Raw genomic sequence first — 10515 nt, 5'->3', positions numbered from 1 at the left:
TATCAAAGAATGTATACTCCTGAACCAAAATGAATAAATATATGAATGTATGAATGAATGAATGAATGAATGAATAAATGAATGAATGAATTGTTGTGTTTACTCAGAAAATGTAAACATTTTTTTCCTTAGCAATATATATTTAATGAAGCAATACTCTTGTATTAGACATTACTTTATTAAATATTAATGTGTTTTCTCAATTGAGATATTGAACTCAAATAAAATCAAATGAGAATTAAAAAATGAAAAAATAGAAAAATAAGAAGTATAAAGTAAGAATAAAATTTTAAAAATGAAAAATAAAATTAAGAGTAAAAATAAGAATAAAAATAAAAATAAGGCCTTTAAATTTTAATGACAAATGCAGAGTAATTATATTCTCCATAAAAAATACCCTTATAGCTCCATTATCTGGATGATTTCATATTTGTCATAACCTTGTACCACCAAAAAATATTAAATTATGCAACTTTGCATGTAATACCCTTCTTAATTATACCATAGTACCTTAATATTATTCCTTCTTTATTAAAATGTGTGGAAAATAAGTATTGATCAAAAGTGATTATGTAATCAGGATCAAAAACACATTTTTCCCCTTAATACCAAAAATATTATTTTATAAAATTATTGTATATATCAGAACCAAATTAAAAATAATTATTCTTCTAGAAATATTGTGCATAAATTGCATATCGATGAATAGCATAGATTTGACTAAAGAGAGGTGTATACCTATTTAGGTAACCATTAAAAATAATATTATAGTTATTCAAGAATATTATCATGTGGAAAATTATTCTAAATATAAATTTGCTTTGTAAACCATTTTGATGTGTGGTTGCCCTTATCCACTATTAGTTAAATCAAGAAATAATAATTATTAAAGAAATATAGAAATATATATATGTAGATAATACCTAATTATGTATTATAATTTCCTCAGAATTAAATATATTTTTGTACCTTCACATAAAGAAACATTTTTTTTTCAAACATACAAACATACGAGGCCTCTGTCACATCAATCACACTTAGCAGCTGCTGATTTACTCATCTGTCACCTTCACTCTGACATTCACAGATCTGTTCAACTCAAACATTCCACATATGAAGTTTCAGATATATATATATATATTTAACCCAAAATTGTTGTATCCCAATTTATTAATGCGCATTGCCATATCAATTGAATATCTTTATATTTCTTTGAATATTCCCCAAGTACATATTATATAATATGAGAGTAAGTCACTGGAATTTCAGACACTTGAAAAAACTCTTGTCTTAGATTCTTTTTTCACTGGCTGCCCGGTCTTAAGTTACATCAGTTGAAAATAGAATGAATGGGATACTATACTATTAGCTCAAAGATCAAAGGCCGCAGCTGTCACACGTCATGCTGTAAAGCTACTTTAATTTGCACGAACACTTCATGCACAGAAAATATTAGCAACACAAAAGAATTAATAAGTATTACATATATATTATAGTTCAACTAGATATATTGTTATTATTTTAAAATGTTATACACATAAAATCATGCAATTTTTTCACTTCCTGTGTGAATAAAGAAATAAATCCATTTTAGAGTTCTTTGATCAAATCCTGCTTTGGAATGAAAACTCTAAGGAAATATAAGAAAATAAAATTAAATATCAAATTCATACAGAAACAGAATTATTTAAATATCTTATACATATATTGGTTGGTTCTAATGTAATTCAAAATATTGCTACTTAAATGTATATATATGAAGTTCTAATTTATTAATTAATATATATATATATATTTTATAAACGTATATATAAATACAATTATACGCAATCTCTATTTAGACAAGTGTATATATATATATATATATATATATATATATGAACTATTATAAACTATGTAACTACAATTTTACTGTATAAGATTATAAATAAATATTGAGACATTGTATTACATTTTGATACAACATTATAATTACAGTTTTTCCTTAGCCACTGCCTAAACCAAATCTTCTGTCTCTCTCAAATATCTCCAGGAACGCCCTATTTAGGAAAGACAGTTTTCTATCCTTCAAAACTTCAGAGAACTGCCTGTTCTTCTGTCCACATTCCATGACGTCACTGTGAGTTGGTCGTCTCACCTGTCTCTGTCCATCAGTTTCAGCCATTTTCCTTTTTAGAGAATCACAGTTCTGACTGAGAATTAACTCATTCTGTGGAGAGATGGATCTTTGCACTGGCTGATATGGCTTATAACATATATGATATCTTCTTCGTATTTGATAGAGTTCACTATGGGGATGACTCAGTCTAGGAGAGTTTGATACTGGCTTTTGGTAAGATTTTACCTTTCCTGGTTTTATAAATTTAGCTTGATTTATTTTCTTTTCACGATTCTCATGTTTTCTAACAAAATCCAGCATCTGCGCACATTCAAATAATGAATTTTTTTGTGATGCCATAACTTGGGAAACTGAATTTAGGAATTTGAATTTTTGTACAAAAGTTGTTATCATATGTTGTACTTTTCCATTTTTGATGAGAGCTTTGTACAACCGTTCAAATATGGACATGAATGTATATGTACATTCCTTCCTACCAATCCTTAGTTTCTGCAGATCTTCTATGTTGGGAAAATCCTTTGTGACACAATAAATCAAATATCTTAATCTGTCCGAATCATTTTCCCATCCATTAGGAGAGTCATTTTCACAGGGCATTAAATGTAAACGTCTGGACAATGTCACAGGAATCCATATTTTAAATAATTGATTCCTCTCCTCATTGGATAAATCAAACTTATCAGAGAAGCTCTCAAATGTCTCTGAATTTCTACAGGCATGGATTTTGACATCATATTTTGGCATGATTTTGTATAATTTCAGCAAATTTTTCCTCATTTTAATTTGGAGTTGAGCCTGGGTAATTCCAGAATTCTCTGATATTTTTAGTGGCTCTTGTACGTCCGTTCCTCCTACGTCACTCACGTCTCCTCCCACATCACCTAGTATATCGGTTTCTCGTATGTCAGTCATGTCTCCTCCCATGTCAGCTTTCTGTATGTCCGTCTCTTGGTCAGACCCAAGGTCACCTTCAGTTACAGACACGTGTCTTACTTCTTGTTCATTTTCCACATTACAGTCAGAATCAGTATCACCGTCTGACACTTCTACACTATTTTCCTGCTTAGAAATCTCTAACACAAGACTATGAAAAAAATCTACCAAATGTAGAATATTTCTCAATTTCTGTTTGTCTCTATTTACCAATTTAGAAGTTAACTGTAAATTTTGCAATTCACATTCTTTGTATAAACTGAGCCACAAAACTTCTATGTCATCTCCTACATTAACTTTGAAATTAATATTACTTTGTTTAGCAAAACAAGAAATTATATCCATATTTTGCTTACCTTAAGATTCCTTGGCTTCTCTTTATCAGCACGTAATGTCTTCAGTTCGTCTGATTCTCTTCCTGTGTGATTCTGTTCCTTGTTAGTACCTCTGCTTCCTGTCTTTCCTCAGTCTGTAGGTCCTTTCTGCTTCTCGTGACAAACTAGTGAATTTACTGACACGTGAGCAACAGCTGTTCAGCTCGTCAGGACTCCCCCCCTGTTCACGGAAGAAATTCACTTACTTAATTTATAAAACAAAAAAACAGGACTGGCTGGCTCACCATTGTAAAATAATATTCTTCCTGTATTATTTTTTTCTACTGAGGACTTCTCAAAGTATCAATATCACGATATTCTTATAAAAAAATGTATCTATTTATTCTTGGATTGTCCATTAAAAAGAATCAGATTGCAGCAGGTACGTAGAATAATTAGTTATAAAGTAATTGTCCATTTGTCCATAATTAGCTTAATTGTTGAGATTCACCCATCTTTCCTTGGATCCTGGCTGGTAAATCATGAATTTGTCCAGCATGTGTCCAGGCCTACATGTCATCTGCTTCTCAGCATGAAGATTCTGTGTCTTGTGGGGTGGGCAGAGCAAGAGAGCCCCACTTTCTGTACCATGGGCTTTTATAGCCAGTCGTATGGACACCTGTTCTACATATGGTAGTGAACCAAAAATACACACACAAATAGCGCATGTCAACTAGACACGATGGCTGAGGCATAGAACTCAGAAAAATGATTATCACTTAACATTCCAAATGAATTTCCATAATTAACCATTTAACAGAGACCTCCTGGGAATGCCAGGTGCTGTAGGCTTTTGCTTTTTCCTTCCTTCCACCAGCAGGGGGCACTCTCTTCTATGCCTTTTTTTCATTCCCTTTCACAAGTGCACAAATTCATTCTCTTTTCTTTTTTTCATTTGCTTTCTCTCTTGCGCTATTTCATTTCTGCAAAATACCAGCATCCTTCTGATCACCGTGGGCCTCCAGCATTGTTGCTTAATAACTTTTAATGCTAGGCTCCTTTTCACCAGGACCAGCGTCTCCCGGGTGGCTGGAGGCAACCACCGGTAACCCCAAGCAGAAGACCTTTGCAGGCAACACGACCCTCCCCCCTGAAGAGCAGCTCAAAGTCACTGGCAACCATCTCACCCTCTTCCTTCATTCACCCCTGAACGTCTCGCTCCGCCCCCAAGTTACGGGTCCAGCTTGCTCTTTCTGTCACATTACCGCGATGAAGGGTTTAGCCTGCAGGAGACCCAGCGCCGAGCCATTTTTGAAGACACCTGATGTGGCGGGTGAATCGCAGCTAAATAAACCACACCTGTAGGGACGGCACAAACTTTGCATGGACCCTTCGGAGCCCGCACCGTCACGGCCAGATTGCTTGCCACCAAGCGATCCTGAGAAAGGCTGGCCGGGCGATGGTTCGAGCAACTTCTACTGGCCATACCACCTTGGATACGCCCGATCTCATCTGATCTCGGAAGCAAAGCAGGGCTGGGCTCAGACAGTACTTGGATGGGAGACCTCCTGCTAACACCGGGTGCTGTAGACCATTCTGATGACGTTTTTACCTACTGCCCAGCTCGGCTAGCATAGAACGGTGCCTTGCCGGACACCGACCTTAAGTAACTTAGATGATGGAAGCCCCAAGGCCTCTGAGCCAGTTGGCAGCTAAGTACGCTACCCCGCCGCCTTCACGCAGGCCTGACACCGAGCCCCTTGGCACGGCTAGGAGTGCTTATTGACTCCGCAGCTCGCCGTGTGGAAATGATGGCATTAAAAGCACCCGGGGCCGTGAAGTGGCCAGGCTTTCAGCAGGTGCCCAGGGAAGGTTTTGGATGCCGGCCGCCTAGCGAGGGCCAGCAGAAGTAACATTTTTCTCTGCAAAGAAGCTTGTGTAACCAAGCCAGACGGCTGACAAAGAGCTAACCTCAGTGCAAGGAAGGCAAGGAAGGTGCGGAAGGAATTGGGGAGGGGGGGGTGATTCCTGCTAGGGCCCTGAAATCATAAAACAGGCAGGAGAGTCTGACGCATGGTGACGGAGAGGTTGTAGGGGCAGATAGGGGGTGTTGTCACGTGCGAGCACGTGTGCATGCTGGCTTGTGTGTGAGCGTGCGCTTCCTAGGTGTGGCGCGCTGCAGACAGTCAAAGGGATTGTTCCCTTTCATTAAAAGTTAATACCCGGCTGCAGGCTATTAGAAAGCAACTAACCGCGTTCTACTCACCCTACCCGGGTCTACCGGTGAGTCTCGCCTCTCCTCCCGGCCTGTGGCATTGGCCGTGAAGCTGACGTTCCGTCGACAGCGCTGCAGCTGATCAGTGAGCTCAGCGGCTCTGAGTGGGGCGTTGTGTCTACAAGACCTTTTAAGGAAGCCAGCAAAAAAATTGTAGAGAAGGGAAAGCACAAAAGGACCTGGTCTTGCTGAGCACTGGAAAGGGCAGCCGGCAGCCAGACGTCAAAGTAGAAAAGCAGCAAGTGAGAGGCTTGTCTCTGCCTACGGCCACACCACCCTGAACATGCCCGATCTCATCTGATCTCGGATGCTAAGCAGGGTCGGGCCTGGTTAGTACTTGGATTGGAGACTGTAAAATCATACTCTTCCTGTATTATTTTTATCTACTGAGGACTTCTCAAAGTATCAATATCACGATATTCTTATAAAAAAATGTATCTATTTATTCTTGGATTGTCCATTAAAAAGAATCAGATTGCAGCAGGTACATACAATAATTAGTTAGAAAGTAATTGTCCATTTGTCCATAATTAGCTTAATTGTTGAGATTCACCCATCTTTCCTTGGATCCTGGCTGGTAAATCATGTCTTTGTCCAGCATGTGTCCAGGCCTACATGTCATCTGCTTCTCAGCATGAAGATTCTGTGTCTTGTGGGGTGGGCAGAGCAAGAGAGCCCCCCCTTTCTGTACCATGGGCTTTTATAGCCAGTCGTATGGACACCTGTTCTACATATGGTAGTGAACCAAAAATACACACACAAATAGCGCATGTCAACTAGACACGATGGCTGAGGCATAGAACTCAGAAAAATGATTATCGATTAACATTTGAAATGAATTTCCATAATTAACCATTTAACAGAGACCGCCTGGGAATGCCAGGTGCTGTAGGCTTTTGCTTTTTCCTTCCTTCCACCAGCAGGGGGCACTCTCTTCTATGCCTTTTTTCCATTCCCTTTTACAAGTGCACACATTCATTCTCTTTTCTTTTTTTCATTTGCTTTCTCTCTTGCGCTATTTCTTCTCTGCAAAATACCAGCATCCTTCTGATCACCGTGGGTCTCCAGCATTGTTGCTTCTTTACTTTTAATACTAGGCTCCTTTTCACCAGGACCAGCGTCTCCCAAGTGGCTGGAGGCAACCACCGATAACCTCAAGCAGAAGACCTTTGCAGGCAACACGACCCTCCCCCCTGAAGAGCAGCTCAAAGTCACTGGCAACCATCTCACCCTCTTCCTTCATTCACCCCTGGACGTCTCGCTCCGCCCCCAAGTTACGGGTCCAGCTTGCTCTTTCTGTCACATTACCGCGGTGAAGGGTTTAGCCTGCAGGAGACCCTGCGCCGAGACATTTTTGAAGACACCTGATGCGGCGGGTGAATCACTGCTAAACAAACCACACCTGTAGGGACGGCACAGCCTTTGCATGGACCCTTCGGAGCCCGCCCCGTCACGGCCAGATTGCTCGCCACCAAGCGATCCTGAGAAAGGCTGGCCGGGCGATGGATCAAGCAGCGTCTACTGGCCATACCACCTTGGATACGCCCGATCTCGTCTGATCTTGGAAGCAAAGCAGAGCTGGGTTCGGACAGTACTTGGATGGGAGACCTCCTGGGTACACCGGGTGCTGTAGACCATTTTGATGACGTTTTGCCCTACTGCCCAGCTCGGCTAGCATGGAACGGCGCCTTGCCGGACACCGTCCTTAAGTAACTTAGATGATGGAAGCCCCAAGGCCTCTGAGCCAGTTGGCAGCTAAGTACGCTTCCCCGCTGCCTTCACGCAGGTCTGACACCGAGCTCTTTACCACGGTTAGGAGTGCTTATTGACTCCGCAGCTCGCCGTGTGGAAATGATGGCGTTAAAAGCACCCGGGGCCGTGAAGGGGCCAGGCTTTCAGCAGGTGCCCAGGGAAGGTTTTGGATGCCGGCCGCCTAGCGAGGGCCAGCAGAAGTAACATGTTTCTCTGCAAAGAAGCTTGTGTAACCAAGCCAGACGTTTGACAAAGAGCTAACCTCAGGGCAAGGAAGGTGCGGAAGGAATTGGGGAGGGGGGGGGTGATTCCTGCTAGGGCCCTGAAATCATAAAACAGGTTGGAGAGTCTGACGCATGGTGACGGAGAGGATGTAGGGGCAGATAGGGGGTGTTGTCACGTGCGAGCACGTGTGCATGCTGGCTTGTGTGTGAGAGTGCGCTTCCTAGGTGTGGCGCGCTGCAGACAGTCAAAGGGATTGTTCCCTTTCATTAAAAGTTAATCCCCGGCTGCAGGCTATTAGAAAGCAACTAACCACGCTCTACTCACCCTACCCGGGTCTACCGGTGAGTCTCGCCTCTGATCCCGGCATGTGGCATTGGCCGTGAAGCTGACGTTCCGTCGACAGCACTGCAGCCGATCAGTGAGCTCAGCGGCTCTGAGTGGGGCCTTCTGTCTACAAGACCTTTTAAGGAAGCCAGCAAAAAAATTGAATAGAAGGGAACGCAAAAAAGGACCTGGTCTTGCTGAACGCTGGAAAGGGCATCCGGAAGCCAGCCTTCAAAGAAGAAAAGCAGCAAGTGAGAGGATGGTCTGTGCCTACGGTCAAACCACCCTGAGCACGCCTGATCTTGTCTTATCTCAGAAGCTAAGCAGGGTTGGGCCTGGTTAGTACTTGGATGAGAGACTGCCTGGGAATACCAGGTGCTGTAGGCTTTTGCCTTTTCCTTCTTTCCACCAGCAGGGGGCACTCTCTTCTATGCCTTTTTTCCATCCCCTTTCACAAGTGCACACATTCATTCTCTTTTCTTTTTTTCATTTGCTTTCTCTCTTGCGCTATTTCATCTCTGCAAAATACCAGCATCCTTCTGATCACCGTGGGCCTCCAGCATTGTTTCTTCTTTACTTTTAATACTAGGCTCCTTTTCACCAGGACCAGCGTCTCCCAAGTGGCTGAGGCAACCACCGGTAACCCCAAGCAGAAGACCTTTGCAGGCAACACGACCCTCCCCCCTGAAGAGCAGCTCAAAGTCACTGGCAACCATCTCACCCTCTTTCTTCATTCACCCCTGGACGTCTCGCTCCGCCCCCAGGTTACGGATCCAGCTTGCTCTTTCTGTCACATTACCGCGATGAAGGGTTTAGCCTGCAGGAGACCCTGCGCCGAGACATTTTTGAAGACACCTGATGTGGCAGGTGAATCACTGCTAAACAAACCACACCTGTAGGGACGGCACAGCCTTTGCATGGACCCTTCGGAGCCCGCCCCGTCACGGCCAGATTGCTCGCCACCAAGCGATCCTGAGAAAGGCTGGCCGGGCGATGGATCGAGCAGCGTCTACTGGCCATACCACCTTGGATACGCCTGATCTCATCTGATCTCGAAAGCAAAGCAGGGCTGGGCTCGGACAGTGCTTGGATGGCAGACCTCCGGGGAACACCGGGTGCTGTAGACCATTTTGATGACGTTTTGCCCTAATGCCCAGCTCGGCTAGCATGGAACGTCGCTTTGCCGGACACCGACCTTAAGTATTTAGATGATGGAAGCCCCAAGGCCTCTGAGCCAGTTGGCAGCTAAGTACGCTACTACGCAGGCCTGACACCGAGCTCCTTGCCACGGCTAGGAGTGCCCATTGACACCGCAGCTCGCCGTGTGGAAAGGATGGCGTTAAAAGCACCCAGGGCCGTGAAGGGGCCAGGCTTACAGCAGGTGCCCAGGGAAGGTTTTGGATGCCGGCCGCCTAGCGAGGGCCAGCAGAAGTAACATATTTCTCTGCAAAGAAGCTTGTGTAACCAAGCCAGATGGCTGACAAAGAGCTAACCTCAGTGCAAGGAAGGCAAGGAAGGTGTGGAAGGAATTGGGGAGGGGGGGTGATTCCTGCTAGGGCCCTGAAATCATAAAACAGGCAGGAGAGTCTGACGCATGGTGACGGAGAGGTTGTAGGGGCAGATAGGGGGTGTTGTCACGTGCGAGCACGTGTGCATGCTGGCTTGTGTGTGAGAGTGCGCTTCCTAGGTGTGGCGTGCTGCAGACAGTCAAGGGGATTGTTCCCTTTCATTAAAAGTTAATCCCCGGCTGCAGCCTATTAGAAAGCAACTAACCGCGCTCTACTCACCCTACCCGGGTCTACCGGTGAGTCTCGCCTCTGCTCCCGGCCTGTGGCATTGGCCGTGAAGCTGACGTTCCGTCGACAGCGCTGCAGCCGATCAGTGAGCTCAGCGGCTCTGAGTGGGGCGTTGAGTCTACAAGACCTTTTAAGGAAGCCAGCAAAAAAATTGAAGAAAAGGGAAAGCACAAAAGGACCTGGTCTTGCTGAGCACTGGAAAGAGCAGCCGGCAGCCAGACGTCAAAGTAGAAAAGCAGCAAGTGAGAGGCTTGTTTCTGCCTACGGCCACACCACCCTGAACACGACCGATCTTGTCTGATCTTGGAAGCTAAGCATGGTTGGGCCTGGTTAGTTCTTGGATGGGAGATAGCCTGGGAATACCAGGTGCTGTAGGCTTTTGCTTTTTCTTTCCTTCCACCAGCAGGGGGCACTCTCTTCTGTGCCTTTTTTCCATTCCCTTTCACAAGTGCACACATTCATTCTCTTTTCTTTTTTTCATTTGCTTTCTCTCTTGCGCAATTTCATCTCTGCAAAATACCAGCATCCTTCTGATCACCGTGGGCCTCCAGCATTGTTGCTTATTTACTTTTAATACTAGGCTCCTTTTCACCAGGACCAGCGTCTCCCGGGTGGCTGGAGGCAACAACCGGTAACCCCAAGCAGAAGACCTTTGCAGGCAACACGACCCTCCCCCCTGAAGAGCAGCTCAAAGTCACTGGCAAACATCTCACCCTCTTCCTTCATTCACCCCTGGACGTCTCGCTCCGCCCTCAAGTTACGGGTCCAGCTTGCTCT

The 10515-nt window shown here is 44.0% G+C and overlaps 5 pseudogenes; all 5 read left to right on the top strand.

Moving 5' to 3' along the window:
• Window positions 1–4839: 4839 nt before the first annotated feature.
• On the top strand, window positions 4840–4959 carry LOC141268904 (5S ribosomal RNA; annotated as a pseudogene).
• Window positions 4960–7157: 2198 nt separating this feature from the next.
• LOC141269197 (5S ribosomal RNA) lies at window positions 7158–7277 on the top strand (annotated as a pseudogene).
• A 933-nt stretch (window positions 7278–8210) lies between these two features.
• LOC141268143 (5S ribosomal RNA) lies at window positions 8211–8329 on the top strand (annotated as a pseudogene).
• A 620-nt stretch (window positions 8330–8949) lies between these two features.
• Window positions 8950–9069, top strand: LOC141269346 (5S ribosomal RNA; annotated as a pseudogene).
• Window positions 9070–9997: 928 nt separating this feature from the next.
• Window positions 9998–10116, top strand: LOC141269273 (5S ribosomal RNA; annotated as a pseudogene).
• The last annotated feature ends 399 nt before the right edge of the window (window positions 10117–10515 follow it).

The sequence above is a fragment of the Phyllobates terribilis genome, unplaced genomic scaffold (assembly GCF_046119375.1).
Source record: "Phyllobates terribilis strain yellow unplaced genomic scaffold, ASM4611937v1 Scaffold_4__5_contigs__length_816908805, whole genome shotgun sequence".
Classification (NCBI taxonomy): domain Eukaryota; kingdom Metazoa; phylum Chordata; class Amphibia; order Anura; family Dendrobatidae; genus Phyllobates; species Phyllobates terribilis.
Note: the sequence above shows the minus strand (reverse complement) of the source record. Positions and strands in the feature narration are given on the sequence as shown.